The following is an 18,387-nucleotide window of genomic DNA, read 5'->3' as shown; positions in this document are numbered from 1 at the left end:
ATAACAACTCTTGCAAGTGGAAAGTGATCGGGCCAGTCAGGTTAGTTTCAAAGCCATTAGTAACTCGCTGCAAAAAGGCACATTGCTTAAATGAGGGTGTCTTTCCTGATGCCACAAAAGCAAGTTAAAAGAGTAAATTCTTTCCAGTAGCACCTTAGAGACCAACTGAGTTTGTTCTTGGTATGAGCTTTCGTGTGCATGCACACTTCTTCAGATATCTGAATAAGTGTGCATGCACACGAAAGCTCATACCAAGAACAAACTCAGTTGGTCTCTAAGGTGCTACTGGAAAGAATTTTCTATTTTGTTTCGACTATGGCAGACCAACACGGCTACCTACCTGTAACTTAAAAGAGTAAGTACGTTTATGCTATGTTAGCAAATGCAAACTTGCAACAGCTCTGAAAGTGGAAAGATTCTCTAGGACAGGCACATCCAACAGGCAGATCGTGATCTACCGGTGGATCACTGGCCGCCTGTGGTAGATCACTGGCTCTCCGCAAAGGAGCTCAACAACTTTGGCGCCCCTAAGAAAAGCTCAACATTTTTGCCCCGCACCCCCCCAAAAGGGGCCTTCCTCCCTACAAAAAGCTCAACATCTTTGAGCTGAACCCCAGAAAAGGGGGTAGATCACTGTCAGTTTCTAACTGTGAGTAGATCACTGTCTCTTGGGAGTTGGCCACCCCTGCTATAGGACACCTTTATGCTGAGGTCTGATTTAAAGGTTACCTTTGCTGGGTGGGAGCTGTCTCTCTGGCTGTGTACACACCACATGTTTAATGCACGTTGAAAGCACATGACTTCCCCCAAAGAAGTGTAGGAAATAAATGCTGGAAGTTGTACCTCTGCAATGGTTAAATTACCTCAAAGGATTCTTTGAGGTAAGTCATGTGCTTTAAATATACAGTGTGTGTGTGCCGTCTCCAGATCTCAACTCCCTTGAGCCCTGTTTCTTCATCCCAATCACGTGGGAGAGTTCAAACTGCTTAGCTACTATCTAGTAAGTCCCCACAGAAGCTGGTTTCTGCTGTTAATGTCAGCAGTACTTCAGACTTCTCATAGGAGTTGGACATACGGAGCATTTTGGTGGTGTGAAATCCCATTGTGATGAATTGGCTCAACCATCAAGAAGGTAATGTTTCAACTGAGCCAGAGGTAAATAAAAACCTAAGGCTTCAGTATAAAGACACTTCCTAAGAAGTAAGACCTGCCAAAATTATTGGAATTTATTTTCCGTGTAATCACAGTTAGGATTAGGATCAGAGTGTAAAGTATCCACAAATTCTCCAAGCCAATAGACCCAATTGAAATCAATGGGATTTGATATATTGAGGTTTTAATATGTGTGGTTATTAAATTACAAAATGTATATAATGGTCTGCTTCCCTTGTCAACTATGTAAACATGTTTTGAACTGGTACATATGTAATGTTAATTCGTGCTTCACACCAAGTAGCAGGAAGGAGTGAAGGGAACTCAGGACAGAATTTACCATCAGAAGCTAAAATTAAATTAGCAAAAGAATAGCAATTAAGATCAATACACTCAAGGGAGCAACAGCAGAGCACAGTATATCAAAGAGATGGATATGTGGATATTAATTAATTCATGCAGGAACTCAAATTGTAGATATGCTGTTATTTACCATATAACCAGATGGAAGTTTGTGGAATTCTAGGACATAAGGCAAATTTCAAATCATATTTTTGCATGAGGCTGTCCTCTCTGCCTAATAGTAGTTTTATTATATCAATGTCATTCTTAGGTATCCATACATTGTATTCTAAATTCAAATACCACAGTAAATATCACCTAACTACTACTACTACAACAACAACTACAACTAGTATATTTATATTAAATGTATTTTTGTGTTTTTATACTTTAAACCGCCCAGTGATCCTTGGGCTGAAGGGTCGTTAATTAATTAATTAATTAATTGGATGGATTGATTAAATGTAGGCGCACATAAGCCCCATTAAATTCAATAGGGCATATACACAAGTTATGTTTGTTAAGCATTACCTCTTACTTGTTTTCCAAAAAGGCTAATGCACCATGAGATATAAATCAAAAGGCCAAAGTCCTGCCAGACCAAAGATGTTAAGCATCTATTGATTTCAGTGCAAGTTATTTAAACACATGGTTAATATTCCCATTAAAATCAATGGAACCGGATCGTGCCCCAAGAGTCAACACGATAACATTCAATAGCAGCCATACCAATTTCCACCATCACTCCCTCTAATAATCAGCGCATAAGTGAAACCTTCATGGTTGCCAACGAATTCTTTTCATACCTGCAGGTAAATACGGCACCTGGCATTTGGAGTACCCTTCCCTATTCCAAACATAATGTATTCTGCTAGCGGCCTCAGGCAACATCCATCACAAGTAAAAGCAAAGAGTGTTAAATTCTTCTGGGACAGTCTTTTCAGGCTAGCATGCCTTACCTCAGTGTTCACATGTGATATTTTAGAGATGTATATACTTCACATTTTCCTCACAAGGTACGTGTTACTACTTGAAGTTAAAAATATACTGCCAAGTTCTCTTGAGCTGTGCTGTCTACAAGGAGAGCATTCAGTGCCCAACCAACAAAGGGCACACACCTTGGTAATCACAGACTTTTTGCCACAAGTGTTCTAGCACAATTTCCTTCCTAACAGCAGGACTATCCATTCACAAGTCTTGGCAGTCCAGAGCACAATGTGCCACAAGCAGAGAGAGCTGACGCACTGCACAAAACAACTCAGAAAGCAAATAGTTGTTGATGTCTCAAGCAAAAGGACGGAGGCGCATGCTACTCCTGCTCAGTGGTGTCCAGCCTCGATGTACAGACAATTCCTTTCCAAACTAGTCAGATCCCCAGAGGATCATGCAGAAAGGAAATTATGCATACTGCAACTCCATCGCATCCCAAGTACTGTGGCATAGGACCAGTTCACAGAGTACCATCATCCTAATAAAGGTTGTCTCGACCCAAAGCTGACACTAGAAGAATGAAAAAAGCTTGGGTTTTAGGTAGCTAGTACAGTGGTACCTCTGGTTGCGAACATGATCCGTTCTGGGGTGCCGTTCGCATCCCCGAAAAGTCCACAACCAGAGCGGCGCTTTTGCGCATGTGCGAAGCGCGATAGAGCGCTTCTGCGCATGCACGAACCGGGCAGAACGTTTCTGCGCGCGGCGAAACCCAGAAGTAAACACTTCCGATTTGCCGCGTTCTTAACCTGAAAAAACGCAACAAGAAGCATTCATGCTCAATTTCCTTCCCATTTGCTATCACAGTGACTGCTTTCCTCTAAGTCTGCTTTCCATTATTACTGTTGTCAATGGAGTGCACCTCCGGGGGTGAACATTAGCAGCACTGGTGACTAACCTGGGGTGCAAACCTGAGCATTGTGTATGGAGGTCCTGGGCTGCCCAGACAACAAGATCTCTCTGATGTGGGCCAAAGGAAAGCAGAGTAACACGTTTGACAACAGCTTGGCTGCAGGATTTTCCGGAAAGAGGCGTGTTAAGTCCCCATCCAACTGTCTTAGGGACACCACTCTGAATTTGTGTAGGGTGTACTCCTTAGCCTTTTCTTCTCCCGAAGATATCCTGCAAGGCGGTGGAGGTTTAGGACCGGAATTTTCCTTCTCTTATATGGGCGGCCAATCTGCCCCTCACTTCCTTCTACGGCATGTGCCAAAACTGCCTTCTTGACCATTGGATCTGCTATTGCTTTTTCCCACTCCATCTGCTGGAGCCTATCTTTGCATGTAGGGGAAATCCCTAACTCACTGAGGGTTTGAGACCCATCAGCTACCCAGACTTGGTTTAGCCAGCCAGTTGAAGCCTTTCCTGGTGTGTGGCCACTGTCACATACTCACAGCTTCTAGGAGCCACAGGTGAGAGCTGAGTGCAGGGTGGGGATCAGAGGTGCTACTCCTCCCCTAACACCCCCATACATCATCATCATCATCATCATCATCATCATCCTATCGCTCCCCCAAGGTCCCAGAGCAGGTTACAACATTAAAAAACAGCATTAAAAACATTTTAAAACAACTTACAATCACCAAAAACAAGGTGGGTCCTAAAAATATACACCCCGAGTGTCAAAAGCCAGTTAATGAAGTACGTCTTCAGAATTGGCTGTAAGCTATACAATGAGCATTCCAGACCTACCTCTGTATGTAGGGAGTTCCACAACTCAGCGACTGTCAGAAAATGCCCTCTCTTCCACTTACTACTACACCAAACCTCTGCAGGCAGAGGAACTAGCCTCTGTTGATCTTAGTCCCCAAGAGGGTCTGTAGAGAAGGAAGTGTTCTTTCATATATTTGGGGCCTAAGTTGTTTATGGTTTAAAACACTAACATGAGAACCATGAATTGGGCCCGAAAACAATGTGGCAATCTAGCCCCAAACCCCAAAGTATGCACTTGCTCTTACATCTGCTGAAAGCGGTATTTGCCACGATGCCGTGTAAGATGCTGAAACACTCCAAACTAGCCTTCCACAACCTTTAGATGTTTTCGACTGCAGTTTCCATCATCCGTGATTACTGAGCACAATGGGAGAGGTTGGTGGAGACTGTAGAATCCAAAACATCTCAAGGTCACCAGGTTGTGGCTAAGGAAAGTTATTTAAATTATGTATTAGATATATGTGACAGACATCTTACTTATAGATAATACTAAGAAAATTCAAATAAAAACGTATTAGGGTGGCCCTTATCTTCATCTTGGACTCGTAGATTTTGTGTTTCAATTTATCTATCAGAGCTTACATATAACATCAGCCAGTAAGTTGCACAGTAGTGTCCTCCCTTTACATTCTTTACAAGCAACCTGAAGTTGGGAAAATTAAAAAAACAATGCCATACAAGGAGCTACAATTACAGGGGAAATAATAAAATGATCCACTGGAATGAGTGGGTTAGGATCCAGCAGATCTCTGGCTAGGCAGGGAGATTCTTGGCACAGCTGGGCTACACTGTCTTAACTCCATCAACCTCTGCTCAGCCAGAGATATGCCAGTGTATCTCCTCCATCCCAGCTTACCTGAGATCCAGTGAATGTTAAACTGGAGAAAGCCATGAAAATGGGGTGTTCTGGGGTGTGGTGGGACTTTCGTCTGGATTCTAAGCCCTTTCAGCTCAGTCATGTGAACTGGCAACCCGGAATAAATCAAACCAGGAGAAAGGGAAATGTAACCAAAACACTATTTTAAAGGCTTGTTTTTGCTCTACCAAGCTTAGGCCTGATAGCAACAACCCCATTGCTTAACAGAGTTTGGATCTGGTGTAACTTTAAAACTGGCTTACTTTATGGCAAGCTTGCTTTATGCTGGTGTGGAATTACTCCTTAAGCATTGGTAAAGGTATTTTTTTCTTTTTTTCTTTTTTTAGTAATTTCAAAAAGGTACCATTCTAAAATAGAAAAGCAGCCTATATCAATATCAACCTTCCAGCAGCCTCTCTGAACAAATGAAGGCAATCACAGAGCAATCCTACACATATCTACCCAGAAGTCTCATTGGGTTCAATAAACTTTACTCCCAGAAAACTGGATATATAATTGCAGGTATATTGCACCTAGGAGCCCATTGCAATCAACACTCTGCCATACCAGGAAGTAAATGATAGGACAAATGAGAAGAGACTCCTCACTTAACAGATACAAGAAAAATCCCTTGCGCATTTGGATTAACTAAAAATTTTGTGCAACTTTGTACAGATAGGCGCAACATTTTTCAGAGAAACAATATTGGAACATTTCTTAAAATTACAGAAATGTTGCACTGCATAGAACCAAACTGATAACTCTTTAAGTACATGCCCTAAAAACCAGAGTCAGTTACTATTCTGCTTTTGCAATACCAGTTTGTTTGGTAGCAGCTAAATGCGGTATTATAGTTCAACTCTGAAAGCATGCTCAGTCTGAACTCCTTTAATTGAGAAATGCTTTGAGAAGTGAACTGTATGTTTAAATATCCATGACAGATCATGAATTAGTATTTTTCATGCTTCAGTTTTAAAAACCTTCATCATAAAATTGTGTGTGTGTGTGTGTGTGTGTGTAAAAAACAATAGTCAAGAATGAAAAAGTGAGAGAAATGAACACAACTAACAACCAATTTCCGCAAATTAATTTCTTCTTGAACACAGTGGGTATAGAAGACAGTGAAATTAACCATAAACTCTGCCATTCCAAACCCAACTTTCTATTCAGAAGAATCAGTCTTCCATCCCAACTGCAGCTTTCCCCAATCTCCTAAGTGAGAGTATTCAACATAAATCTTCTCTGTTGCAGCTTGTAGCTAGTTCTTATCAAGTAAACTGACATGTCTCGGCTTTAAAAGCCAGAACTCATTAAATTATTCTGCTGGCTGTGTGTTCTCATTAAAAATGTATATAGATAAGATATCTGCAGTAACTATTACTAGTCTGGCCATTTCTGTTTTATATAAGGGTTCTGCAGTACTGACAAGTTTGAAAATAACACTCCAAATCAATCACTGCTATCAAATCATGGAGACGTACATTGCAATGGGCTGCGATTTCCACCGTTCTTTTGTAAAGAAACAGATGCCTTTTAGAAATTATGGCCATGTTGCCAAATTTTGGCAGGTAGCTTAATTAAAACAATCAGAGGCTTACCTGGGAGTAAGCCCCATTGAACATAGCGGGGCTTTTTTCTGACGTAACTGACACAGGGTTGTGCTGTTAGTTTAAGCTGACATCCGCCCGCCCGCCCCCCCGAAAAAGACAGAATGTTTTATTCCATGAACTCCTTTCAAATCTGTCTGTTGCAAAGTTCTTTAATCCCCTTCCCAGATACACGGTTCTTGGGATTCATTTAGACATGCAATACTTTTTAGAAACATTGACTGCTTGTTTCCCCACAAAAAAAATGTGTTATTTTTCAATAGATCTGTCGCATCACCCTATAGAGAGACAGGATCACCTGAATTGCTTTACACTGAATTCTCTTAATAAAACACAAACATCCTACAGAGACTCTTTGTCCATGGGGGGGGGGGGGTCCTCCTTTTCTGTCCCTCTAAGCAACACATATGGTATGCAGCATACTGCAGCAAACTCTTTAAACATTCAGTAAAAGAAAACCAGCCTCCTACGTACCTTGTGTCGCTCTGTCTATCTGACACTTAAAATCATGCAAACAAAACACTCTAATGCAATAGCGGTCCTATCTTTTCGATTGCATCATGACGATGAATAAGTCTCCGGCGAAATAATTACAGCTGCTTATTTTCTCCCGCCTCTCTGGAAGCCGTACGCTTTATCTGGGGATTTTCCTTTCGATGATGAAGCAAAGGCAGCCTGAACTCTGTTGGTGAACAACTGCAGCCCTTCCTTCCAGCAAAATCCCTCCCAGTCTACTGTAGCCAATCACACAGAAGTTCAGCAGCTCTATCGGTCTTAAACTGGTTGGAATGCATTGACTGACAAGGCAGCGCAGCTTGCCTAATGTGCAAAAACAATGCGTCCACGCCAATGAAAAAGGAATCTCCCTGGAAAATGGTGTTTCTTGAGAAGGTAAAATGACACCTCTACAAGAAAACAGAAATGCAAGAAGGGGGTAGGGGAGAAACACCACCAGATGCTAAGGTGCCGATTCAATTGCAGGCTGATTTGAGAATGCTTTGGAAGAAAACACACGAGAACATGCACACAAATACTGAAGGAAATAATTTACATTTTAAAATCAGACTAAAGAGTCAACACCAGCAGCTTTTCTTTCTCAGAAGCAGTAGTGCTGGCATGTACAGGGTTATGGGTAACAGGCTGCCATCTGTTGGCACTGAGATTTGTTCGTGCATATTAATCCAAGTAATGTAACCTTCACTTAAAAGAAAAAAGAAAAAAGGTTGCCAAAATAAAAGCCGACGAATTTAGACAAGCGGTTTATAATCTCCACAAACAACGTACGATAGCATTACCTCATTTATTTAGCTTCTAAATTTGAAAAAGAGTCCGACGTTATATTTTTGAAGTTACATTTGTCGCACATGAGGTAGGAAAAGACCTGAGAGACTGTCTCCACCCCTACAGAATTATTATTTTTTTGGGGGGGGGGGGTGTTAAGATCAGCAGAGGGTTCTCTCTTGGTGGTTCTGCCACCTTCAGAAGTTCAGGAAGTGGCAGCCCAGCCACAGAGAACTAGCTCCCCACAGAAGTACAGCTGGCATCTTTGCTGCGTAGTTTCCATTGCATGCTGAGGACACATCGCTTTACCCTGGTGTTTGAGATCCAGAGCTGTATCCAACTCAATTTTACTCAGAGTAGGCCCACTGAAATTAATGGACCTAAGTTAGTCATGCTCATTAATTTCTATTGATGCACTCTGAATTAAAACTAACACTGGATACAACCCATATAATTTAGGACTCGCTCCGTTTTTCTGTTGTAAATTGTTTTAACTTATTTTATACTGTTGCAGCTTGCCCTGAGACCTACTGTCAAAGTAATAAATCCTATAAATAAATGGGTTACCGGTATATAAAAAACACATATCTTCCAATAATTTTGATGCTACGATACAGATTGAGATGTAATTCCTGTGGCACAACAGAGATGTGTTTTTTAATTAGCATCCACAACTTATTGGCATGGCTTGGTTGGTTGTGAGTCGCTTCAGGTTGCCTTGGACAAGATAAAGAGACTAACAAATTTAATAAATAAGTATTATTACTTCCTGAGCGTTTCGCTTCATGGAAAAACTAACACTTGAAGAATAAACAGTTCCTTTAGGTTTCTTCCTACACTACAATGATCTATAATGGCTAATACATACATTCAACAAGATAATGGTTTAAAGCAGGGGTGGCCAACTCACAAAAGATTGCAATCTACTCAGAGTTAAAAACTGGCAGTGATCTACCCCATTTAGGGGGGGTTCAGGTCAAAGTTGTTGAGCTTCTTTGAGGGGAGCCAGTGATCTACCGCTAGATCACGATCTACCTGTTCGACATGCCTGGTCTAGAGTAGTGGTTCCCAAACATTCCCCCCCACACACACACACAGAGAGAGACCTCTTTAAAATGCTGAGTGTCTTAGCAGACAACTTGTCTCCCTGTTGCAGCAATTGTAACACACTGTGCTAGAAGCTGTACAATATTACTTCTCATATGCTATATTTTACTGCATGCCGTAGATTTCAAATTGCAATACAATAAATTATAAGAAATAAAAGAAACAATAAAAATGCAATTAAAAATCACTAGGAATACTTGTTGCAATGAATGTGCCACCAGTCATCTTCAACCACAAATCCACAGACATCATCATCATTATTATTTATTAAATTTGTATACCGCCTTACAACCGCAGGTCTCAGGGTGGTTCACAGGATACACTGCTGACCACCTGAATGATGCCTGTGGACACTTTTGTTTCATGGACCAGCTTGTTAACACATGGTCTAGCATCCCTACATTCAGTCACCGAAGTGTAAGCATTGGGCATTTAATAGCACTCTGAAGAACAAATGTGATTTATTCTAATGGGAACGAAAGCAAAGCCTAACTGAACACATGCAAAAGAGCCATAACTGATGAGGCAAGCTTATCTCCTCACTGGGTTCTGTCATGTGGGACTCTGCAGGAGTTGATACTATTAAACACTGCTCAACACACACACACACACACACACACACACACACACACACTCACACACACAGCCATGGATCAAGATAGTCTGGAGCTATGCAGTTGGGTATCATCATCATGTTGATGAAACCCAGTTCTATACTTCATTAACTAAACAGCTAGGTGCTAAAGCAAGTGTTTGGAATTGATGATGAAATGGATGAGGTTCATTAGGTGAGACTGAATGCAGACATCGTCTGACTGATGCTGATGCTCAAGGGGCATTTTGCTCTATGACATCAAAGTAGACTTACAGGCCAATGATGCTCCTGGACCCAATAATGCACCTCACAGGAGTGCCTTCTGTCACTTACACCCGCAACACAGGCTACACACCATCTTGCAAAAAGGTTTGCTGTCCTCATACAAGATTCTGCCAACCTACTGAGAACTTAGAGGGAAGCTCTGATCCACATCCTGTTCAGCTGGTGAATACATGGAAGACGGCCTTCATGGATGAAGTTTCCAGACTCTGAAACTCTCTCCTTCAAGAGGCATATCTAGTGCCTTCTCTCTTAATGTTTAGGAAGATTGTTAAAAGCATCCCATTTCTATGTGTTTTTAGTACTACCAGATGATGCATTCCCCCAAAGCTAAGTATGATTTGTTCTGATTATGACTTGTGTGTTTTGTTTTTAAATTTCAAGTGCAATGCTTTGAGAGGTGTTTTGACCAAAAAAAAGCAGATATATTATAAAAATAAATAAAAAGAGGCACAGCACCCAAACCATCCTTATAATTTATGGTGGGTAGGAGAGTATGAAAGCAGCTCAGTCCATAAAAGGCTTTTAAAGGTTAAAACCAGCACTTTGAATTTAGTCCGGAAGCGAACCAACAGCAAATGAAACGGTTGCAGAATGGACTGGATATCCTCCCAGCCCCAGTGCTTTGCTCTAGGTTGGGGGTTCCCAAACTGTGGCTTGAAAACTTCATTCATTTGGTCCATGACATATCTGTGGATGCATGGTGGAAGATGGAAGGCAACAATCCATCAGTTTAAATATTAATATTGCATTTTTATTGCTTTTCTTTCTTATATTTGATTGCATTACAATCTGAAACCTATAGAATGCAATATATAAGTAACAAAAAAATAAGTAAAAAGACAACAAAATCAAAAAATCATACAACATCTAGCACAGCGCTTAAAACTCCTGTGCTCCTTCCAGTGTGTTTGCACTGCGCCAACCTCACAGCTGCCTTACCCTTACCACTATCTTTCCCATCACGCAGCAGCAACTCAGCCAGAGGCAGCCCTGCCATGCTGCCTGCTACAGTCAATATGATTTCCCAAAACACTTATGACTTCTAGGTCAAGACCAGGACATAGAATTAGAATTTGGGAGTCCATTCAGATTATGAAGCACAAACATGCAGGGTCAACATCAGGTTTAAATCAGTCTTTTCATGCTACTAATGGGCCCCATCCGGTTCTGCCACCCGAGTTCCCATATGGCACATTATCCTTTGTGCACTCACTATGGCTTCCTTATCTCCACAGACATGCCACCTGGCAGCAGGCAGTTATTGCTCAGCGTGTGATCTGAGCCAACAGGAGACAACCACCAGGTTACATTCCCCAAGAACGTCAGGCATTGCCTCTACCATGATGGCCACCTGCTGCATAACAGAGCCAAGTATCAGCTAAGCTCCCGTAAAAAGTATTGCTTCTGGATAAGCATCACGAAAAGGAAGAGGGCACAAAGGCAAGGGAGGTGACTGAGGAATGTAACAGCAGTGGTGGCAGCAGTGTCATGCCACAGCTCTGCTGGTGGAAGGGATCCCAATGGCAGTGGAACTGGCAATGAGCCCATCTGAGCTCCTGGTACTTAGGCAGGTGCCCAACAATGTTGACACTTGACCCACGTCATGTGCTTTGCCAGTGATGACCTAATCCAGCAAGCAGATTGTCTCCTGCTGTACTCTGCACCAGCTGAAGCCTCGAAACCAACTTCAAGAGCAATCTTCAATTGTGTGCTTTAGTGATACAGCCTTAAGAATCTGACACAAAAGCATTCCAGCCTATCCTGAAGTGCCAAGTAGAAGAGTACCGGTAGTTTAAGTAAGTCCCCTAGTTTTTAGCCATGAGTGACCAGGGGAGACTGATCCCTATCTGTTATGGGTGTCCCTATCATTCCCACTGAGGTCACAATATCTGTCAATCTTCATTAATTCAATTTAATCTGGGCACAGCTTTGGTAAGTAGACATGTATGGAGTCCTTCACTGTGGTAGCTGAAGACTGTTTTACCCTTTACTGGTTTCAAGGTAAGCCGAAAATGTTTTATGTGTACAGCCAATAACATGGGGGGGGGGCACAGCTTCTCCATCCCTGGCTGTAATTTGTTTTTATAATTTTTCCTGGTAGGTGGTAGAGAAGGTGGATGCAGCTCTTATGCAACTCCCAGGGCATAATGAGCAGCCATACAGCATCACTGTTTGGCAGGTACTGACAAATGCCCTGGCCAGAACACCAGGAAGGAAAACTGTCCTCCCCCTACAAAAAAAGAGAGCTCCCAAACAGATACATTTTTTTAAAATAACTCTTAAAAGAATGGGAGGATAAGGAGACAGCTGCCTCCTCTCACGAGATGCACATTCTCACCATTTAATAGGCAAAATGCACAGAAACGGCAAACTCTATGAAAAGAATGTGGTAAACAGGTATATTTGTATGAGAATTAACTACCTATATACTTGAGTATAAGCCTAGTTTTTCAGCACACTTTTTGTGCTTTAAAAGCTGCCCTCGGCTTATACTCAAGTCAACCATTCCTTAAGAAGTGTACAAGAACGGTGGTTCTTTACTCTCCCCAGGCAGCTTGTTCCATTCCTGAACTGCTCACATAAATGCAAACTTTAGACCCCAGAAGGCAGAAAGCCTATCAGTTAAGGAAGTATTAAAACCCCACAGGTGCTCACTTTCCTTGGCTCCTGCTTAAACAGGACAGGATCCCAGCCTTCTCTGTATAACACAAGGGAACATTGCGCTGTGAGTTAAACCACAGAGCCCTAGGGCTTGCTGATCAGAAGAATGGCGGTTCGAAACCCTGCGACGGGGTGAGCTCCACAGCAGCAAAGGAGGAAGAGGAAGGAGCAGCCCAAAGGGCTGCTTTGGGCTGCTCGTTCCTCCTCTACCACAGTGGCAAAGGCAAACCGGCTTATATTGAGTCAATAAGCTTTCCCACATTTTTGTAGGGAAATTAGGTGCCTCGGCTTATATTTGGGTCGACCTATACTCGAGTATATACGGTACTCTGGAGAGGATTTTTCCTGAGGCTAGGCTGATAAGAGAACACCAAGAGGATTCCTTTCAGGCATGCTTAACTAGAAATTGCCTTTATTTTATAGTTATTTTACTTTTGCTTTTTCTTCATTGCCCCATCATCTGCTTTGCGCAATAGTTGCCTGATGAAGAGGAAGTCTGCCACTATTTTGTGACATTTTGGTTGGTCTTAATTAGAGGAGCGTGGGTGGCGCTGTGGTCTAAACCACAGAGCCTAGGGCTTGCCGATCAGAAGGTCGGCGGTTCGAATCCCCGCGATGGGGTGAGCTCCCGTTGCTCAGGCCCTGCTCCTGCCAACCTATAGCAGTTTGAAAGCACGTCAAAGTGCAAGTAGATAAATAGGTACTGCTCTGGTGGGAAGGTAAAGGGCATTTCTGTGCGCTGCTCTGGTTCGCCAGACGCAGCTTGTCATGCTGGCCACATGACCCGGAAGCTGTACGCTGGCTCCCTAGGCCAGTAAAGCAAGATGAGCACCGCAACCCCACAGTCGTCTGCGACTGGACCTAGCGGTCAGGGGTCCCTTTACCTTTAATTAGAGGGGTTTTGTCATTGTAAGCCACAGAAATTCCAAGGCTTATAATGATTGCACCTTGACATGGGGCTTGGGGGCACAAAGGTGTCTAAATTTGGGCTGTTCCTAAATAAGATGATCCACTTATTTTTAAGTACCCTAACTTATTTTTTACTCAATCCAATGTGAGCTGGGGTGGGGCGGGGGCGGGGCGGCCATCAATATGTAAGTTTATCTTGCCACTGAAAAAATTTCAAAAATGGACAAGCATTTTCCATCAGAGACTGTGCTCAACCCACACCCCAAAATTTAAAAAGTGCTCTCTCTCCTTAATGCAGGACAATTTTTGTAGAGGAGCTAGCCTCAGTTCATTTACACTCATGCATGTAGTGCTAGACCGTGGTTCAGCATTATGTACAAGTGCAGCCATTGTAAACAGGCAGAAGCCCATTTTCTTTGAACATCTGGCATTCCATGCGATTCACTGATAGCCTGTTGAGATACCAGCTTTAAGGATCAGGTTTAGACATGTGGAAAGAAGCAAAAGATGCTGCCTGGCAATGGTTGCATCTTCCTTTGGGTAGGGTGTGTTTGCAGAGTTAAACATTAAATGAGAAAACTATGAGTGTGTGTGCAACAAGTTGCAGCTTGGATGAGGATAGGAGAACAAAAGAAAGGAGTTGATGACACATCAGTTCTTCCACAACTTGAAGAATCGCTCTCTTATTTTTCCACATGCCCTTATTAAGATATTTAATTAAACATTGTATTCATTATAGCTGAGTTGGGTCCTTTCCCCCATAATACACAGCAGCTACAACCCCACTACTTTTATGACATATTAAATTAGGAGGCAACCAGGCAGTATAATTATCAGATGCTACAGTGATACTCAATTCAACTTACAGTGGTGCCTCGCTAGACGAAAATAATTCGTTCTGCGAGTGCTGTCGTATAGCGAATTTTTCGTCTTGCGAAGCACCAACGAGAGAATAGCGGTTTGACGAAAAAAAGAAAAAAAAATCGGAAATTTTTTCGTCTTGCGAGGCAAGCCCATTGAAAAATTCGTCTTGCGAGACATCCTTCCGCTAGCGAATGCCTTTCGTCTAGCGAGTTTTTCGTCTAGCGAGGCATTCGTCTAGCGGGGTACCACTGTATTTCAACTGGAGCACATATTGTTTTCTCCCAATGAATTCAATGGGAGTTAACCCAAGAATATCCAAGGCAAGTCATTTTGGTATGACTGTTCGGTATACTCACAACTTAGCAAAAAAACAACAACCCCACATTTCTGTAAGAAATGAACAAATGTGCAACAGAATCCTTTCCCATGTTTCCTTTGAAGTAAGTTCTATTGTGTCCACTTCCTAGTTACCAACTCCCTGTGCAGGGACAATATAGCCTTAGGTTTATAGATTTAAGCAACCACTCCAATTCAAAGTTCATTTACTGGATATATGGTCTACCCAAGTCGATGGAACACTGTTAGGAGCCCACCAACATCTCACCAACATATGTTGGTTTCATATATCCTAAAAGTGGCTCCAAGGCACCCATATAGTGCTAATTTTATCCTTTAATATAACATTGCATTTAAGTGTTTATAAAATTATAATTAGTTCAGAACTACAAAGGCAAGCTGCAAGTCTAAATGCCACAGCTCAGCAGCTTGAAACACATGATAATATTTTTGACGGGAATCACAATTCAGTTCAGGTTTTTTTAATATAAAGTTCAAAAGTTTTCATATATTTAAAATGTTCTCAAGCTGCCTGTTAAGACAAACGAAATGCATTGAGGCAACTGAATCAAATAAATAATGCTAAGGCAACAACTTAAAAGCAACAAGACAGCGCTAGCCAGATACAAAACAAGGAAATGTCAGTTATGCTGCCAACTTTTCCCACATGTTGACAATTGTGCAAAACCTTTAATGCCATTTTTAAAGCATGTTATGATCATTTTAATTTGCAAACTCTCCCTAGGCAACAATCTCCCCTCACTAAATGGGAAGTTTTAAATATGAGTTCAGTAGGGGTCGGGCCAACCCAGCAAGAGAGATACACCCTGTAAGAAGAGTCCACCATCACCAGTGGTGGATTGGGAGACTGGATATGGGTGCGCATCTTAATAAATGTATCTCCTATGACCCCCTTCTACCATGCATGGTTTGAATGGAGTGTGCCACCTTCCCATTTCTCTAATACATGAGAATGTACAATGGCATCCACTGTTTCACATCACTGGTATGTAGCCTTTGGTGCATGATTGTGTCAGGAGTGGGAGCTGTTCCACTAAAACCAAGGTGGCTCTCTTCACCGAGTCCAGTGGAGGAGGAGGAGGAGACTGCACTCACAGCACAAATCTAAGCATGTATACTCAGAAGTAAATCTCAAGTGATTTCAGTGGGGTGTAGTCTGAAATTCCATGCAGCCTCAACTGGGAGGAAGACTGAAATCCTAAACATAGTTGTTTAGGGAGCAAGCACCACTAAACACAGTGAACTAACTTCTGAGTAAAAACACACAGGATTGCACTTTAAGTATCAGTGAGCACATAGGACTTACTTCTGAGTAGGCATAGGATTGCAGCATTTTCACAAACGTAATATTTTCTTGCATTCAAACTGTAGTATACTGCATAAAATGGGATTTTATGAATTGCAAGCCTGCAGAAAAAAAGATACCATCCCAATGCAGCCTCAGTGTCTGAAGCCTTGTTTTTATGTAAAATTCCTCTGCCTCTAGTGTTGCATTTTCTTTCATCTTTCCCCCTTACAAAGTAGTCCTGTTCTCTTAACAGCCAAGAGAACAACATATTTTACTGTCTCTGCACTCTGTTTCTTGTGCCAGATCACTTCTGTAAATGCGATGTCCCTACGAATGTTACTTCCTGCACCAATCTCAGCAACAGCTGCAACTACAAAACCAGGAAACAAAACATTTAGAAAACACCACCACACAAAGCACCTTGCAGTCAGGCTCTCTTCCTTGCTTGAAACAACTCAGCCCAACGCAAACATGAGCTGCTCGCTGCAGCTGCTACCACCAAAAGCACCAGGGGTTGCCAAATGCTGAGTTAACAAAACTGTGAATCTGCACTGAACCAAAAGTAATAGGGAGTGCGTGGCTTTCTTTCCACACGTTCTCAGTAGCCTGACACTGTTGTACCCTGGACAGACAGGCACGTAACTTTCTTCTTCTTTCCGCAAGGGCAGACGCAGATGCGTCAGATATTTTTAAAAAAACTGTTGAAAACCAACGCATTTGTGCCTCATTCAAGCGGATCCCAAGTTACATATGCTACTCATTACTCGGGGAGGGGAGGGGAGAGATTTGAAAAAGGTCTGAGTAAGCTGCAGGAGACCTTGGCGTTGGTGTCGTCATTATTATTATTACTATTACTATTGGGGGGAGGGGATTGAAGGAGTAGACCAAGTGGGCATACGCCTGCCCTAAGGCAAAGGGATCTGGCTCCCATCATGGCTTTCAATCTTATCTAAGTCAGAACTACTCCTCCCTCCTCCCTGAGCAAAGAGAGGGAGAGGCGTTCTGCTCCTTCACACGCGCGTCCCCTTGCAAATAACATCTCTCCCGACGTTCCATCAGCCACGGTGCCTCCACGGCGCGGGGGGAGCCGGCTACCCAGGGGTTAAACCCGGCAGCACCTCGGGCGCCAACTGCTTGTGTGAGTGCGCGAGCGCCGGATCCCCGGGAAAAGAGTATGCCAAACGCGTAAACCCCGGTCTAGAGGGTAAACAGGGCGCCTGGCAACGCCGCGGCTCTTCTTACGCAGCAAACCTGCGCTCATCTCCATAGCACCCGCTGCGCGCGGGCGGGGCGGGCGGGTGGAGAGGCGACGCCGCCGCCTCCTCACCGCGACCCACCGCCCAGCCCGCGTTCCCTACGTGCGTCCCCGCCGCCCCCGAGAGAAAGGCCGGCGTCCTCCCCTCAGCCCGCCGCCCACACCTGGCCACCCACCGCGCGCTCTCGGGAGGAGCCGGCGCGCCTCGCCAAGGTCCCCCTCGCCCTCGCCGCCCGCCGCCTCCGCTTCTCCTCTCACCTGCAGCGGAGAGACCGAGCCGCGTCCGCGCGTCTAGGGCTGGGCGCGAAAGGCAGGAACTTGCCAGCTCTGCCGGCGCGGCGGGGGCGGCCGCTGGGGACGGGCTGGCCCGGGCCCACCCCGAAGGGTTGGGCCAAAGCCGCCGCGGCACCGCCTCTTCTCCTCACAGAGCCGCAGCCCCCGCCAGGAGGCAGCGCGCGAGGAGACGCGGGGCGGCGGCGGGAGACGCTGGCGGCTTTCCTGAGTCCGCTGCTCCCCTGGCGCCTCTCCAGCCCATGCCCGGGGGTCGCCGCGCGTCCCTCGGAGGCGCACCCGCCTCGGAGCTTTATGGACCGGCGTCGGGTGGCCTCTGCTTTCAGCTCTCCTCCGGCCCTCCCCTCGCGGCCATGCGCTCCGTGTCGGGGAGGCAGACGCGGGCGAAGCGTGACGTGGGGCGGAAATCGACAGTCCCTCTCGCGGCGCTTCGGGCCTCGCCGCCGCCTCAAGTCCTGCGGCGCCGCCAAGGTGAACGCGGAGGGACTGGGCTGGCTCCCGGGGAAGCCGGGGTCCCTCTTCGCCTTGCCTTAGGGGGGCCCTCGATCCTCACGAATTGTGAAAAACGGACAAATCGTAACCAGAATATTTCTTAGTTGTTATTTTTTACTTCCCCACCCTATTGATAAAGCAAGACAAACGGGCATTATTTGCCCTTGAAATGGGGTTGCTTTCAGAACATGCACACCATGATAGAAACCAGGCGTCACAGAACATGAGAATCAACGGCCTTATAAGCCTAGCTTTTTCCAACTTTCACCGTTTGAGTGAAGAAAGGCACAAAACAAATCTCTGAATTGAGCTCTTAGCTCTGCTGTCACTAGTCTTGCTTCTCTC

General features: G+C 44.1%; 1 protein-coding gene across 10 annotated transcripts in view; it reads right to left on the bottom strand.

The window, feature by feature from the left end:
* Positions 1-17,645, bottom strand: part of MBNL2 (muscleblind like splicing regulator 2) — a 72,984-nt gene extending 55,339 nt beyond the window's left edge. For 2 of the 10 annotated variants that reach the window (XM_033147904.1, XM_033147905.1), the window contains exon 1: positions 7,132-7,364. The gene's annotated coding sequence lies outside the window, so the exon portion shown is untranslated. Of the gene's footprint in view, positions 1-7,131; positions 7,368-17,517 lie in introns of those variants that run through there. The other 8 variants (XM_033147903.1, XM_033147908.1, XM_033147907.1 and 5 more) reach the window with 6 other exon arrangements.
* Between the last annotated feature and the right edge of the window lie 742 nt (positions 17,646-18,387).

The sequence above is a fragment of the Lacerta agilis genome, chromosome 4, assembly GCF_009819535.1.
Source record: "Lacerta agilis isolate rLacAgi1 chromosome 4, rLacAgi1.pri, whole genome shotgun sequence".
NCBI classification, from domain to species: domain Eukaryota; kingdom Metazoa; phylum Chordata; class Lepidosauria; order Squamata; family Lacertidae; genus Lacerta; species Lacerta agilis.
The sequence above is the reverse complement of the archived record's forward strand: the minus strand, read 5'-3'. Positions and strand labels throughout refer to the sequence as shown.